At 37.6% G+C, this 16,335-nt stretch overlaps 1 long non-coding RNA gene across 2 annotated transcripts in view; it reads left to right on the top strand.

The window, feature by feature from the left end:
- Positions 1 to 16,335, top strand: part of LOC129397456 (uncharacterized) — a 596,722-nt gene that overhangs the window by 204,087 nt on the left and 376,300 nt on the right. For both annotated transcript variants that reach the window (XR_010111464.1, XR_008624903.2), the window contains exon 2: positions 7,991 to 8,088. This is a non-coding gene — a long non-coding RNA (uncharacterized LOC129397456). The remainder of the gene's footprint in view (positions 1 to 7,990; positions 8,089 to 16,335) is intronic.

Genomic DNA, 16,335 nt, shown 5'->3' with positions numbered 1-16,335 from the left:
TGCCACATTTTCTTTATCCAGTCTATCATTGATGGGCATTTAACAGAAAATTTTTAAAAAATGAAGTGCACTAATATATGTGTTGATAATAATAATAAGGAAATAGGGATATAGTAAGGGAATAGAAGTTGAAGAGCTTAAGAGAGGGTGATTAACAAAAGGAGGACTCAGTTAAAATAGTAGAGAAGGAATCCAGGGTACAGACACTCTCATTTTGTTCAGAAAAGAGAAAAAAGGTGCAAATTCAGCTATATTTGTAAGGTGGAAAGATAAAGAACATCACATCTAATAGCTTTTATTTTCTTCATGAAGAATGTTTCATGATCTTCTATTGAGTGTAAGGGGATAAGTAAAAGTTAGATAGTCAGAAAAATGAAAAAAGTATGAAATTATAAGTGTAAAGAGGAAAAACAAACTAAGATTACTAAGCATTGAGTAGTATTGATGTCAGGGTAATGCTCATGAGTTGATAGCAAAACTGACCTGCTCCTCTGAGGTTAGTTCATAATCTGTCCAGTACATAGTCCCTGTTTTTGGCATGCATGGACATATAGCTATTCCAATGCAAACTCAAGACTTGAAGAAATTCTTGAGAGTTCAGAGTCTAAGATATGATTCCTTTTCATTTAATCAGATATATTTTTACAGGTAGTTAGAGAGGCATGAGTGGGGCAGGAGAGGGCTCTTCCCCTGTCCACCAGGAATGTCAGGCGATCATCAGTGATGGTTCAACAATTATCACATTGACTCTCTAAAAATGATAATTTGGCAGCTGGCACGAGGGAGAGACAAGCTCCTAATGGCCCACAGCTGTTAACATTAAAGTGTTAATTGAACGCAGGCGGCAGGGAGAAGCAAAAAGGGCTTCCAATAAAATCTCAGGTATTTGGTGAGTGAGCCTGGGCATGCACATTAAGAGACAAAATGGCAGAATATGACCACCTGGGGGTAGTCCACCGGAAAAGGGAAGTCTCAGATGAGCATGTGCACTACTTCCAAAACCCACTGTGTGTGCTCACTTCCCAAGTATGAGGAGACCACTGTGCAGGCAGGCAGCCCACCCTAAGGGAAGAATCGTGGGAAAGGGGTGCAAGATGCGGAAAGTGGAACAGCCTATAAAGACCTAGGATCTAGGTTAAATGTTGCACTTGACCTACGTGGTGCCTGCTTGGGTCTCTTCCAAGTGTACTTTCCATTTTCTCCTGCTCTAAAGCTTTTTAATAAACTTCCACTCCTTATCTGAAACTTGCCTTAGTCTCTTTTTCTGCCTTACGTCCCTCAGTCAAATTATTTCTTCTGAGGAGGCAAGAATTGAGGTTGCTACAGATCTGTACAATTTGTTGCTGGTGACTTGGATACCTTCCATCAGTAACAATATGCACTGATTCCCTTTCACTGTTGATTATCTTGAAGCATACTGGTTCTCTAAAACACAAGTGAAAAATTTTGCTGGCACCAAGGTAAAATGAAGAATAGTCAGTATCTTGGGGTTCTTCTGTTGCTTTTCATTGATCTCTCGCTAATCTAGTTTATACTGATTAAAATAGAGTTAATACATTAATACCCAGTAATCAAAATTTAAGAGAAAATAACCCCATAAATAATGGATATTAAATAAAAAGTTATAAACATGATCAAGGTACCAGTAGTTTGGCTTTTAGGTTATGCTTGCTTTTACTGGTTTCATAGGTAGTTCAACTGACATTTGAGAACGGATGGCAAAAATCCAAAAGCTCTGAAATTACTGAAAATATTTGGAAAGTTAGTATCTTGAAAATTTTTCAGAAAATGCTATTGAAAATGACTGTAAAGCTTTGATTGAAAAATATACTGCTTTCACAATGTAGCCCAACAATACTTTATTTTGAAAGCTGTAATTCACTTTTGACATTATCATTTGAAACCTTGGATGCTTTCAACTGTAATGATTGGCTCTGAGCTACAATGAGAGACTTCCTAAGAACATTACTTCTTCATAACAGCAGTCAAAAGAGTACAAAGTAAAATGCATGGAATCACATAGTTTAAGTCCAAAGCACACAGTGACATAAATCAGAATGGCAATGTATCATTAAAAACATTGTAATCCTTGGGCTATAAATGAATAAAGGAGGAAAAATAATTTAAAATAACTGTGAGACTTCACTGTTTATAATGGTTTAAAGGGTCATGTGCCTTAGCTAAACACTGTGTAACAAAATGAGAGAAAAGAAAAGGACAGTGAAATTCAAATTCTCTGTCTTGAGCCTTTAGATAGCACTTAATAAGTTTTCTAGGCTGTTTTAACTGAATCTAGTGTGTAAGTTTGGAATTTAGGATGAGGCTTCATTTAGCTTTGGGGTTCATGAAAACAGAAATCTAGAGGATGTTAATGTCACCTGTACCTAACTCACAATGCAATCCTCAAACAGTATTAAAGATTACATGGGAATAAAGAGATTTAGATTTCATTTTTCCTATTCTCAACATGATTATTTCAGTATAGGATTTTTACTATGAAAGGCCTCCAGGATTTCCTATGTATTACTATGGGTGATAGGAAATAGGGACTGAATACTTAATAGGAGATAAAATCTCAGTTTCTCCCCATTTCTAGTGATAGCTGGTTGAATTTGGAATATGTAGAATTAACATATGTTACTTTGCCGGAAGGACTTCTGTTGAAGAAGTTTTTAGAGCAATTCTGCAGAACAAAAGGCTCTTTACTTTTGCCTAATTAAAATGAGGAAGCAAGCAGACAGTAGAAACTAAAATAGCAGGGTGATGTCATATGACAATCCCTTATTAACCAGTCCCTCACTCCCCTGGACAGTAACTCTCTACTACTGAGGTCAGCTTCTGTGAGTTCCCACTCAGCCAAGCTGTATCTAGAATTGAGTATGTGACTCTAGCATTTACCAGGGTGTGTGTCGGACCATGTCCCTCAGATTTTAGGGAAAAGGGAAAACAAGCAACTGATGAGGTGAAAGAGTTGAATATTCCATATGAAGGTTAAGGAAACCGAAACTGTAAGGGGAAATTTGTGAACTGATAGGAAAACTTAAAATGACATCTTCTTCCCTGAGGTACAGGAGGTTAAGGACTAGGAAGGAGGAGAGTGAAATCAGCTGGAGTAGCAGGAGAAGACAAGGAAAAAGAATGTGCAATGAATAAAAAGTGTCAGGGGAGGAAAGCAGGGTAGAGAAATGGAAGAAAAAAATGGAGGAAAAGAAAACTGAGGGAATGCAATGGTGAACACTGACGAATGCTTAGACTGTCAATCTCTTTTTTAAATACTTCTTATATACATGAACCTTAATTACAAGATTTGCTACTACCACAAAGCAGTAAAGAAGAGTTTGCTAAAATTTAATTCTGAATGATTTAAAAAATTGTTTTTCTGATAACATAAATGATAAATATGCACAATAAATACCTCCACTTCATTATCCAGGAATATGTGTGTTTCTCTTGTTAAAAACAATGCACATTTGCTTCTAGATATACCTGTTTAGTAGAACTACAAAGGAACCTTCAGTTGATTAATGACATTAATCATCAACTGGGGAGAAAATCTGCTTGGATAATTTAAAGTCTTTCCTAATGAATCTTTGCATGTCTTTAATATTGGGAGGTTGCATGTCCTTCATTAAGAAATGTATGTAGACTGCAAAGGATTCAACAGAGGGAGCCCTGCATGAACATTTATTGCAAGAGATTAGTATCCAAATTTGATTGCAGCACATTACTTTCATGTTTGACTGCTTCCTGCTTGTCTTCTTTTAGTTTAGGCAATCTAATAATTTAACTGGTATTTATCATGTTTAAAAAATGTCATTTATTGTTTAATTTAAAGAAGTGACTTCCTTCTCTCTGACCCACTTATTCTTCTTAGATGAGGTTTCTTTTACCTGGTATAATCATCTTCAAAAATGTTTCATTATAGCCAGGCATGGTGGCTCACGCCTGTAATCCCAGCACTTTGGGAGGCCAAGGCAGGCGGATTACCTGAGGTAAGGAGTTCGAGACCAGCCTGGCCAACATGGAGAAACCATGTTAATACAAAACATGGAGAAACCAGCTAATACAAAAATTAGCTGGGCATGGTGGTGGGCGCCTGTAATCCCAGCTATTCAAGAAGCTGAGGCAGGAGAATAGCTTGAACCTGGGAGGTAGAGGTTGCAGTGAGCTGAGATCGTGCCATTGCACTCCAGCTTGGGCGACAAGAGCAAACTGCGTCTAAAAAAAAAAGTTTCATTATTGAAAAATCCATAAAGCATCAGTGAAATTTCATATTTGCCTATATTGTACTATAGACCTTAAATTATTTTTTAAAGTAAGTCATCTTAGGCCAGGCACAGTGGCTCACACCTGTAATCCCAGGATTTTGGGAGGCCGAGGCGGTCGGATCACGAGGTTAGGAGATGAGACCATCCTGGCTAACAGAGTGAAACCCCGTCTCTACTAAAAATACAAAAAAAAAAATTAGCCGGGCATGGTGGTGGGCGCCTGTAGTCCGAGATACTCTGGAGGCTGAGGCAGGAGAATGGCATGAACCCGGGAGGTGGAGCTTGCAGTGAGCAGAGATTACGCCACTGCACTCCAGCCTGGGCAACAGTGCGAGACTGTCTCAAATAAAAAAAAAAAAGAAAGAAAAAGAAAGAAAGAAAAGAAAAAAGTAAGTTATTTATGGGGATCTGTAAAATTGAGTGTATACTCTTCTTTCTTTACACCCTGGGGTAGGTAGCCCTGGGCACTGGAAACTGTAGTATAAAAATGGAATGTTTTCTGAGAGTGTTTATGTTACTCTGAGGAAAATATTTTAAAACAGAATAATTACATTTGAACAAAATCAAATGTGGGAACAGAGTATAAAGCTAGCTTGCATTTTTATAATACACAAGATAACAAAGAAATTTTGGGGTTAGGGCAGACATTGGTTCTTTTCTGTTTTAAGTGATTCTCATCCAAAAAAAAAAAAAAAAAAAAAAACAAGACATGCATTGCTAAGGTTTGGATTCGGTTTGTTTTACTCTCCAAGCTTCATGTTGAAATTTGATCTTCAATGTTGGAGGTGGGACCTGGTGGGAGATGTTTGGGTCATGAATGCAAATCCCTCATGACTAGCTTGGCACCCTTCTCATAGTAGTGAGTGAGTTGTTTCTCACTCTATTAACTCCCATGAGAGCTGCTTGTTAAAAAGAGTCTGGCACCTGCAAGCCCTCTTGTTTCCTTTCTCACCATGTGATCTGCACATTCTGGCTTCCCTTCACTTTCTGCCATGAATGGAAGCTTCTTGAAGCCCTCATCAAAAGCAGATGTTTATATCATGCTTCCAGTACAGCCAGCAGAACCGAGAGCCAAATAAATCATTTTTCTTTACAAATTACCCAGTCTCAGGTATTCCTTTATAGCAACACAGATGGACTAAGGTAAGCAGTGCTACAGGGTTTAAGAACTATAATTTATAAGTCACTTCTAGGTAATTAAGTTATACTCTGATACCCTGAAAGAATTGTCCTTATAGGGACCAATGTTTCCCAGTTGAAAAAGAGATTTGCAGTTGATTACTCAGATAAGGAGACTTGGAAAACAACAACAACAAAAAATGCGTTTGCTAATATAAATAGTACTGGCAGGCAGGTAATAGATGTCTTGAGATAAAAGCATTATTCACATTGGTTACTCTCAATTCAATTTTACAATATTTGTCTTGTTTATTCTTTTATTGCCAGCTAACTCAGGCAGAAAAAGCAGAAGGCAGGAAACCTGGTTAAGTGGCTTTGACATTTTTAATCCTTATAGTACACACAATTTTCTATTATCTTTTTATTTCTCTGTACACATACAGTATAAATAACAAAGATTTCTATCAGAGTTCCTAAAAGGAAATGATAATGATATTTAAAGCAGACAATGAATTTAGATTTTGCAAATTCAGTAAGCACTCTGTTGATTTTTTTCCTTTTTCTCCTTCCTTCCTCTTTCTTTTCTTCCTTCCTTCCTCCGTCCCATCTTTCTCTCTCTTTCTTTTCTTCCTTTTTTCCTTTCTTCCTGCCTTCTTCCCTTCTTTCTATTTTTATACCCTCTACTATTATTCTTTAAGGACATTAATAAAGAGCATGGAAAAACAGCCTCTTAAAATTTATCAAATGCTTGCAAATATTAAAAACCAATTTTTTCACACACCATTCACCTTCCTAAATTCTTAGATAAAGATAAAAGTAGTTCTTTTGTTATTTAAATATATTTAAAGCAAGTCAGTCTTCTTAGAAAATTAATATTAATTTCCTTTTTCTAAATATTAGGACTTTCTTAATCCCATCAAAAGGAAATGCATTTTAAACCTTTTTAATTTTAACAGCGTTATTATTTTGCATTGTAAGAAACTCATGTAAGTAGTCTTCAGGCTGACAGGCTGGCACCATTAGAGACTGGTTAAATCAAATATTTCTGTGACCTATAATTTGAAGAGCAGAAGAATTCTAGTTCTGATTTACAAAGCTTTTCTGTATCTTGTCTTCCTGGTAATTTTCAACTCACAAAACCAATGTTGGTTCCTGTCAAGTCTTCTTTTTCTTATACAATCTCTCAGAATTAATATGTATCCTCTGAGGTGGAATCTGCTATTAAAGTGCTTTCTTCTTATTCCAAAGCATTATGTGGATTTTTCTGCTCTTAACCACTGGCATTTAGGGAGATGTTTAGTCATGTGACATAACAATCCTTCCGTATCTCCTCTTTTCCTCTGAAGCTGCAAAGGGACGTGAAATGATATCCAGCTTACATCTGCTGTCCATGCCTCACCACCTCTCAGTTTGCTCGACCACATGCCTTTGTTCTTCCTAATTCATGAGTACTGGAGTTTATAGCATTCTTTCTCACACATTTGTCATTCTAGCTCTTTCATATCGATATTTCCATTTTTCCTTCAAACTTCAAAGTCATTCACTTATGTCTTGGATAATGCCAGTCAGAGTAACATTAAATAAAACTAAATGAGTTTTTCTCTCTGTAAGATATGTTAAAAGTGTTATGCTTGGAAACCAGACCATTTTCTTTTGTTGTGTTTATGGTCCTAATTTTGGATTTTTGCTGAAGTAGATAAATGGCTAGCTTATTAGAAGATATTGCATTGTCCTGTGCATTCTTTTCAGTTACTTTATTTTAATCAGATATGCTGGGGGAACAATGTGATCCAGAGGTCAAATAGCTATGGAGAGTCAAACATGCTGCTTTGGGCTCTGGTATCCGTCTTTATTCAGTGAAATTCTCAAGGTTTATATTTTCCTTCTTCCAAAGTAGCTTTTCTTCTTTTACTGAAATTACTCTAGCAGAAGTTACTGTGCCCTTTATCTACAAAGTGAATGGCTTCTTCCCTGGCCATTAATCTGACCAACATTAACATTTAATATTGTTGCTCACATTGAAACTCTCCCCAACTTTTGTTTTCCATATGTTCTTGTTCCTTCTCTATTATCTTTCGGTTCTCTCCTTTCTTCTAAAACTTAGTATAGGCATTTCTCAACGTTTTGTTTAACCTTTGCTTTTTTCTCTACATTTTTTCCTTGACTATCTTACCTATTTCCTTGACTTTAACTTCAGTCTTTAGTGTTTTCCCAAATTGATATCCATTCTGCCCAATTAAAGTAAAGATAGGAGAGCCATCAGGTATCTCACATGATAGATTATCCCTGAGTTGATTTGATTTTGATTCACCTGTGTTCTTAGGAGACACTATAAAATATAATGTTATATCCATTGGAACTCTTGTTTTCTGGTAACAGAAATGACTCAAATTGGCTTATGAAAAGTGAAATTTAGTGATTATAAAAATTAAAAGTTCAGTAGGATGCTGACTTCAGATAAGATTAAATTCAGTCTTTGAATAATGTCTTCCAGCCTCCATCTCTTGACCTCAATTCATCTCCTGCACTGCTTCCCTCTGAATTGGCTTCAATCCCATGACAGCTTTCTATTTTTTTTTTTTTTTTTTTTTTGCCATTTCCAGAATCCCATCATCTTTACTGAGGGACATTCCTTTGGAAAGAATACTTCCCAATCATTCTATCAAAAATATTATACTTGAAGAGAAGCCCTGCTGGAATGGTGAGTAAGGATTTTCGAAAATCTGATTCCTCCATATCATTGTAAAACTTGTCAAAATCAACGTTTCAGAACTCTGGAAATTAATGAAAGGCTTACAACAATCCAAGACTTTTTTTTTTTTTTTTTTTTTGTAGCTGAATCTCTAAGAACAGTGAGCTCCTTGGCATTTTAACTTGCTCAGTTGCCATCTCCCTCTCCTCATCTCTTTATTAGGCTTGGAACTGAACAGGCTTGCAAACACAGTAGCTGTAAAAACAATCAGATTAGCAGCCATGAAAAGGGGTAAGATGACTTTGGAATATCTCCAAACTTCATCCCCAAAGAATTGTCACTACTTGACCTATCTAGCAGCATCCTGGAGGAGACCCTCTAAAATACAGTACTGTATTATATTTACCAGGACGTGTCTTTACTTGACCTTACCCAGAGCCACTTGAGGTTAGCAAGAGGTTGAAAAAAAAACAAACCACCACAAAACAAAACAAAAACAAAACTTAAAAAAATGGAAATAGTTTTAAACATTGAAAAACAATTGACTTACCTTCAGTTTCACTGATTCTTATGGGAGTTCAAATCTGTTATTGGGCCTTGCTAGCAAATTTTTTATTTCAGTTATTATACTTTTCAATTCCAGAATTTCTATTTGATTATTTTCTATAATTTTTATATTGTTATTTATACTTTGTTGGTGAGACTTTTTTTATACTTTTCAAATTCTTCAGACACCATATCCTTTAATTTTTGTTATAGTTATAATAGCAGAGTTAAAGTCTTTAATAAGTCCAACATCTGAGCAGTTTCCACTGACCGCTTTTTTATATCCATATATGAGCAATATTTCCTTTTTCTTTGCATGTGTCATATTTTTTGTGGAGAACTGGAGATTTTAAATAATATAATGTGCTAACTACCAAAAAGAGATTTCCTCCACTCAGGGTTTACTGTTGCTGCTATTTGTTACTATTGTTGCTGTTTGTTTAGTGACTTTCCTTGAATGCTTCACTCAGCTCCCTATTCACTGTCATATTGTGTCTGGAATTGGTGGGTTCTTGGTCTCACTGACTTCAAGAATGAAGCCACACACCCTCGTGGTGAGTGTTACGGTTCTTAAAGATGGTGTGCCTGGAGTTTGTTCCTTCTGATGTTCGGACGTGTTCAGAGTTTCTTCCTTCTGGTGGGTTCGTGGTCTCGCTGGCTTCAGGAGTGAAACTGCAGACCTTTGCGGTGAGTGTTACAGCTCGTAGAGGCAGTGCGGACCCACAGAGTGAGCAGCACCAAGATTTATTGCAAAGATCAAAAGAACAAAGCTTCTGAGGTGTGGAAGGGGACCGCAGGCGTTGCTGCTGCTGGCTCAGGCAGCCTGTTTTCATTCCCTTATCTGACCCCACCCACATCCTGCTGATTGGCCCATTTTACAGAGAGGCGATTGGTCCGTTTTACAGAGAGCTGATTGGTCTGTTTTGACAGGGTGCTGATTGGTGCATTTACAATGCCTGAGCTAGACACAGAGTGCTGATTGGTGTATTTACAATCCTCTAGCTAGACCTAAAAGTTCTCTAAGTCCCCACTAGATTAACTAGACACAGAGTACTGATTGGTGTGTTTACAAACCTTGAGCTAGACACAGGGTGCTGATTGGTGTATTTACAATCCCTGAGCTAGACATAGAGCACTGATTGGTGCATTTACAAACCTCTCGCTAGACACAGGGTGCTGATTGGTGCGTTTACAAACCTTGAGCTAGACACAGGGTGTTGACTGGTGTATTTACAATCCTTTAGCTAGACTTAAAAGTTCTCGAAGTCCCCACCAGATAGCTAGGTACAGATGCTGATTGGTGCATCCACGAACCCGGAGCTAGACACAGAGTGCTGATTGGTGCATATATAATCCTCTGGCTAGACATAAAAGTTCTCCAGTCCCCACCTGACTCAGGAGCCCAGCTGGCTTCCCCTAGTGGATCCTGAGCCAGGGCCACGGGCGGAGCTGCTCGCCAGTCCCGCAGCGCTGCACACCTGCACTCCTCAGCCCTTGGGTGGTCATTGGGACCGGGCGCTGTGGAGCAGGGGGTGGCGCCCTTCGGGGAGGCTCGTCCACCACCAGGGAGGTTGGGCATGGCAGGCTGCAGGTCCCGAGCCCTGCCCCACGGGAAGGCGGCTGAGACCCGTGGAGAATTCGAGCCCGGCGCTGGGGGGCTGGCAGTGTTGGGGGACCCAGTGCCCCCTCTGCAGCTGCTGGCCCAGGTGTTAAGTCCCTCACTGCCCCAGGCGGTGGCACCGGCCAGCTGCTCCGAGTGCCAGCTGGCAGAGCACGCACCCACCCAGAACTTGTGCTGGCCCTGTGAGCACAGAGCACAGCCTGGGTTCCCGCCCCCGCCTCTCCCTCCACACCTCCCTGGAAGCAGATGGAGTGGGCTCCAGCCTCGGCCAGCCCAGAGAGGGGCTCCCATAGTGCAGCGGTGGGCTGAAGGGCTCTTCAAGTGTGGCCAGAGCAGATGTCCAAGCAGAAGAGGCGCTGAGAGGGAGCGAGGGCCGCCAGCATGTTGTCACCTTTCAATATGCATTCACAGAAGTCTCTGCTTGTTTAACTTAGTGGTCAGCTAATGATCAGACACAGGTTTTTAAATGCCATGAGTCAGTAAGTATCCTAGCCTTTACTGAAGGCTTCTTATGTGTGTTGGGGCATGCCTTTAACACTTGGGTACTTTAAAACTCTGCATCAGTGTTTACTTCTGGATTATGCAGAATCTCAAGCTAGAGGTGTGAGTATGGCCTTCTCAGATATTTCCTAGGCATGCTCAAGTCCTGTACATGTGTATGCCCTTCTGGAATTTCAGATATATACTGGAGCCGTTCAAATTGTATGGAAATAAAATAGCATTGTCCCAAATCATCAATGGGTCAAAAAAAAAAACCCAATAAAAGTGAGAAAATACTTTGAGGTGAATAAAAATAAATCCAAAACTTATAGAATGTGGATAAAGCTGTGCTTACAGAGGTATTTCAGGCTCTTGTCACCTATATTACAAAACAATAAAGTTTTCAATCCAGTACTATAATAAGAGCAAATGAAGCTCATAACAAGCAGAAAGAGGGAAATAATAAAGATTAGAGTGAAAGTAAATAAAATGGAGAAAAGAAAAATAGTAAAGAGAATCAACAAAACCAAAATCTTATTCTCTGAAATAATAGGAAAGAAAATCACAAATTACCGAAACTGATTCAAGAATAAGTAGAACATCTGAATAGATTTATAACTATTAAAGAGGTAGAATTAGAAATTTAAAAATAATAAACTTCTCACAAAGAAAAGACTAGGTCAAGATTGCTTCAGTGGTGATTTCTACCAGATAGAAAAAAGAATCAACACCTATGCTTCTCAAACTCTTCCAAAGAACAGAAGAGGAGACAACATTTCCCAACTCTTCTGTGAGGCCATTATTATTTAGATATCAAACCAGACAAAGACATCACAGGAGAAAAAAATTCTGAAAAAACTTATCTTAAAAACATTAATGTAGAAAGACTCAGAAATACTAGCAAACCTAATTCTGCATGCATATAAATATATAAATCATGAATAAGTTAGACTTATTCTATAAATGCAATGTTGGTTCAACATACAAAGATCAACCAATACAATGCACTAAATCAATGAAATAAAGGATGAAACCCACACGATCATTTCAATGGAAGTGGAAAAAAAGACCATTTGACAAAATCCAACACTATTTCGTGATGAAGCCACTCAACAAATTGGAAATATTAGCTTGGTGCAAAAGTAATTGTGGTTTTAATGGCAAAACCACAATTACTTTTGCACCAACCTAATAGAAAGGAACTTCCTCATTGGCTTGGTGACTAAGTGGCACTCTTGTGAGACTTAGGTAAAAGGTTTTTTTTTTTTTTTTCGCCCTCTGGGTGTATACAGACAATGGAAAGTTGAGTGAACTTGTGCTGAATTTCAGCTCCTATCCACTGCTCTTTGATTAGTGCCTTGTGCAGGGCACAATCAACCTAACCTTAACTGGTGGCGCTGGCCCCTAATCTAGACTTTTTCCTTTAGGTTCTGGGGCTCCTTACAGATATGATCTACTCTTTGCCCAGTTTTGCTCCCGGGGGTCTCAGGGAGCATATAACTTGGAAACAAGAGGGATACATGAATCTCAGGACAAGGATTTTTTTTTTTTTTTTTTCCTGTAGGTGAACATCGAAAACCCAAGAGAAGATTTTCAAATAATTTTTTCTTAAGCAATGTAATCTGTGGGTTTTAAAATTCAAACCTGTGAGAATCTGGACATTTCATTATTTCCTTAATGGATATACTATTTAAATATTAATTCACGTGGGAGGATTGCTTGACCCCAAAACTTTAATGCTGTAGTGAGGTGACTGTGCCAGTATACTCCAGCCTGATGCAAGAGAGTGAGACTGTGTCTCTAAAAAGAAATAATAAATAAAAAATATTAATTCATGCATCTTTTTTTCTTTGTCAAGCTTACTAAAGGTTTTTCAACTTTGTCTTTTCAAAGAACCAGATTTTGGTTCCACTAATATTCTCTATTGTATTTTGTTCTCCATTTTATTGATATCTGTTATATTTATTGTTTCCTTTTTTTCTGCTTGCCTTGGGTTTATTTTTCTCCTTTTTCCTTAACATGAAAACTTAGGTTATTGATTCAAAACCTTTCTTCTTTCTAATATAATTATTTGATGCTATAAATTTCCCTCTAAGGCTTGCTTTATTGTTATTTCACAAATTTTTATGTGTTGAACTTTATTGTTCAGTTTAAGATACTTTCTATTTTCTCCAAAGTCTTCCTCTTTGATCCATATATTATTTAGTAGTGTGTTGTTTAATTTCCAAGTGTTCAGAGCTTTTATCTTTACATTATAATTTTTTTCTTTACTTTAAATTTCTTATTTTAGAAATTTGAAAGAAAATACATTGAAAAACAGAAAAGAACAAAGTAATGAAATTAGTAGTTATAGTAGTTATTCATTACCTAGAGATAAAAACTATTAATAATTTAGTATGTGTGCCTCCAGTTGTTTTTACTATATCAATAAATATATCATCTACATTTATATTTAACCTTTACCCCTACCTATATACAATCTATATCTACATCTATATATGTGTTTTTCATCAAATTAGAATCAGAGTATAGATGCTGTTTCTTTTTTTTTTTTTAACTTTTCAGTTCAGGGGTACATGTGCAGCAAGTGCAGGTTTGTTACATAGGTAAACGTGTGTCATGGGAGTTTTTCGTACAGGTTATTTCATCACCCAAGTATTAAGCCTGGTATCCATTAGTTATTTTTCCTGATCTTCTCCCTCCTTCTACTATCCAGCCTCTGATGGACCCCAGTGTGTGTTGTTCCTCTCTGTGTCCATGTGTTCTCATCATTTAGCTCCCACTTATAAGTGAGAACATGCAGTATTTGTTTTTTGTTGTTCTTCTTGTTGTTTGTTTGTTTTGACGGAGTCTTGCTTTGTCGCCTGGGCTGGCGTGCAATGGCGCGATCTCGGCTCATTGCAAGCTCTGCGTCCCGGGTTCACGCCATTCTCCTGCCTCAGCCTCCTGAGTAGCTGGGACTACAGGAGTCCGCTACCACGCCCAGCTAATTTTTTGTATTTTTGGTAGAGACAGGGGTTTCACCGTGTTAGCCAGGATGGTCTCGATCTCCTGACCTCGTGATCTGCCCGCCTCGGCCTCCCAAAGTGCTGGGATTACAGGCAAAGTACTGGGATTACAGGTGTGAGCCACCTCGCCCGGTCCAGTATTTGGTTTTCTGTTCCTGTGTTAGTTTGCTAAGGATAATGATCTCCAGCTCCATCCATGTCCCTGCAAAGGACATGATCTCGTTCTTTTTATGGCTGCATGGTATTCTATGTTGTATGTATACCACATTTTCTTTATCTGGTCTATCATTGATGGACATTTAGGTTGATTCCATGTCTTTGCTATTGTAAATAGCTCTGCAGTTAACATACATGTGCATGTGTCTTTGTAATAGAATGATTTATATTCCTTTGAGTATATACCCAGATGTTGAATGGAATGCCTGTCTTTAGGTCTTTGACGAATCGCCACACTGTCTTCCACAACAGTTGAACTAATTTACACTCCCACCAACAGTGTATAAGTGTTCCATTTTCCCCACCACCTTGCCAGCATCTGTTATTTTTTGACTTTTTAATAGTAGCCATTCTGCCTGGTGTGAGATGTTATCTTGTTAGGGTTTTGATTTTGATTTCTCAAATAATCAGTGATGTTGAGCTTTTTTTCAGTGATTGTTGGCTGTATATACAAGCTGTTTCCAACTTTTTTCATTTAGTCATATATTGCAGAAAAACTTATTTTCTATAAAATGATTTTGGGGGCAAGTACCATATGTTTTCCTTATGTATGCTACATATAAGTGCACAAATCATTAGTAAATTTTCACAGAACATACATGTAGATGTCACCTAGATTGAGAAAGAGAGCACCACGTAGCATTCCTCTCCCCTCATCAAGAAAAGGTAATCACTATTTTCAATGTTATCACAATCAGTTACACTTGCCTATTTAAAACTTTATGTAAATGGAGTAAATCAGTGTGTGTTATTTTGTGTCTGGTTTTTTTTGCTCAACATTATGTTTGGATATTTTGTCCATATTATGGATGTTGTTCATTTGATTTCATTGCTGTATAATACTCTGTTGAGTGAATATAACAATATTTAATTCATTTTATTTTGGGGGCTAGCAATTTATTTATTTTCAACTTTTATTTTAGATACGGGGGTAGATGTGCAGGTTTGTTACATGGGAATATTTCATGATGCTGAGGCTTGGGGTATGGATCCCATCAAGCAGGTAGTGAGTACAATACCAGATAGGTAGTTTTTCAACTCATTCCCCACTTTTACCTTCTCCCCTGTAGCAGTCTGCAGTGTCTGTTGTTCCCTTATTTGCATCCATGTGTACTCAGTGCTTAGTTCCCACTTGTAAGTGAGAACATACCATATTTGGTTTTCTGTTCCTTCATTAGTCCACTTAAAATTATGACCTCCACCTGCATCCATGTTTCTCTAAAGAATATGATTTCATTCTTTTTTATGGTTGTGTAGTATTCCATGGTGCATTTGTACCACATTTTCTTTATCCAATCTACAATTGATGGGCACGAGTTGATTCCATGTTCTTTGCTATTATAAATAGTGTGGCAATGAACATATGAGTGCATGTGTCTTTTTGGAAGAATGATTTATTTTTCTTTGGGTATATACCCAGCATTGGGATTGTTAGGCTGAATGGTAGCCCTGTTTAAAGTTCCTTGGAGAAATCTCTGAACTGTTTTCCACAGTGACTGAACTAATTTACATTCTTACCAACAGAGTATAAGTGTTCCCTTTTCTCTGGAGCCTTACCAGCATCTGCTGTTTTTTTAACATTTTAATAATAGTCATTTTGTTTACTGTGAGATGGTATTCCATTGTGGTTTTGATGTGTATTTCTTTGGTGTTTAATGATGCTGAGCAGTTTTTTGTATGTTTGTTAGCTGCTTGTATGTCATCTTTTGAAAACTGCCTGTTCAGCTCCTTTGCTCTTTTTTTAAGGGGGTTATTTTTTTTTTCTTGTTGATTTATATAATTTCCCTGTAGATTCCAGATATTAGGCCTTTGTTGGATGCATAGTTTGCAATTCTCTTCTGTTCTATGGGTTGTCTGTTTACTCTGTTGATAGCTTCTTTTGCTGTTCAGAAACTCTTTAGCTTAATTAGGTCTCACTTCACTATCTTCGTTTTTGTTACAATTACTTTTGAGGACTTAGCCAAAAATTATTTGCCAATGCTGATGTTGAAAAGAGTATTTCCTTGGTTGTCTTCTAGGATTTTAACAGTTTGAGGTCTTATGTTTCAATCTTTGATCCATTTCAAGTTACTTTTTGTATATGGTGGAAGGTAGGGATTCAGCTTCAATCTTCTGCATACAGCTATTCAGCTGTGCAGCTTCATTTCTGAGTTTCCAATTCTGTTCCATTGGTCTATGTGCCTGTTTTTGTAGGAGTACCATGTTGTTTTGGTTATCATAGCTTTATAGTGTAGTTTGAAGTCAGGTAGTATGATGCCTCCAGCATTGTTCTTTTTGCTTAGGATTGCTTTGTCTATTCAGGCTCTTTTTTTTCCACATGAATTTTAAGATAATTATTTTCAAATTCTGTGAAAAATAACATTAGTAGTTTGATAGGAATAGCAT

This window comes from Pan paniscus, chromosome 2, assembly GCF_029289425.2.
Source record: "Pan paniscus chromosome 2, NHGRI_mPanPan1-v2.0_pri, whole genome shotgun sequence".
Classification (NCBI taxonomy): domain Eukaryota; kingdom Metazoa; phylum Chordata; class Mammalia; order Primates; family Hominidae; genus Pan; species Pan paniscus.
The sequence above is the reverse complement of the archived record's forward strand: the minus strand, read 5'-3'. Positions and strand labels throughout refer to the sequence as shown.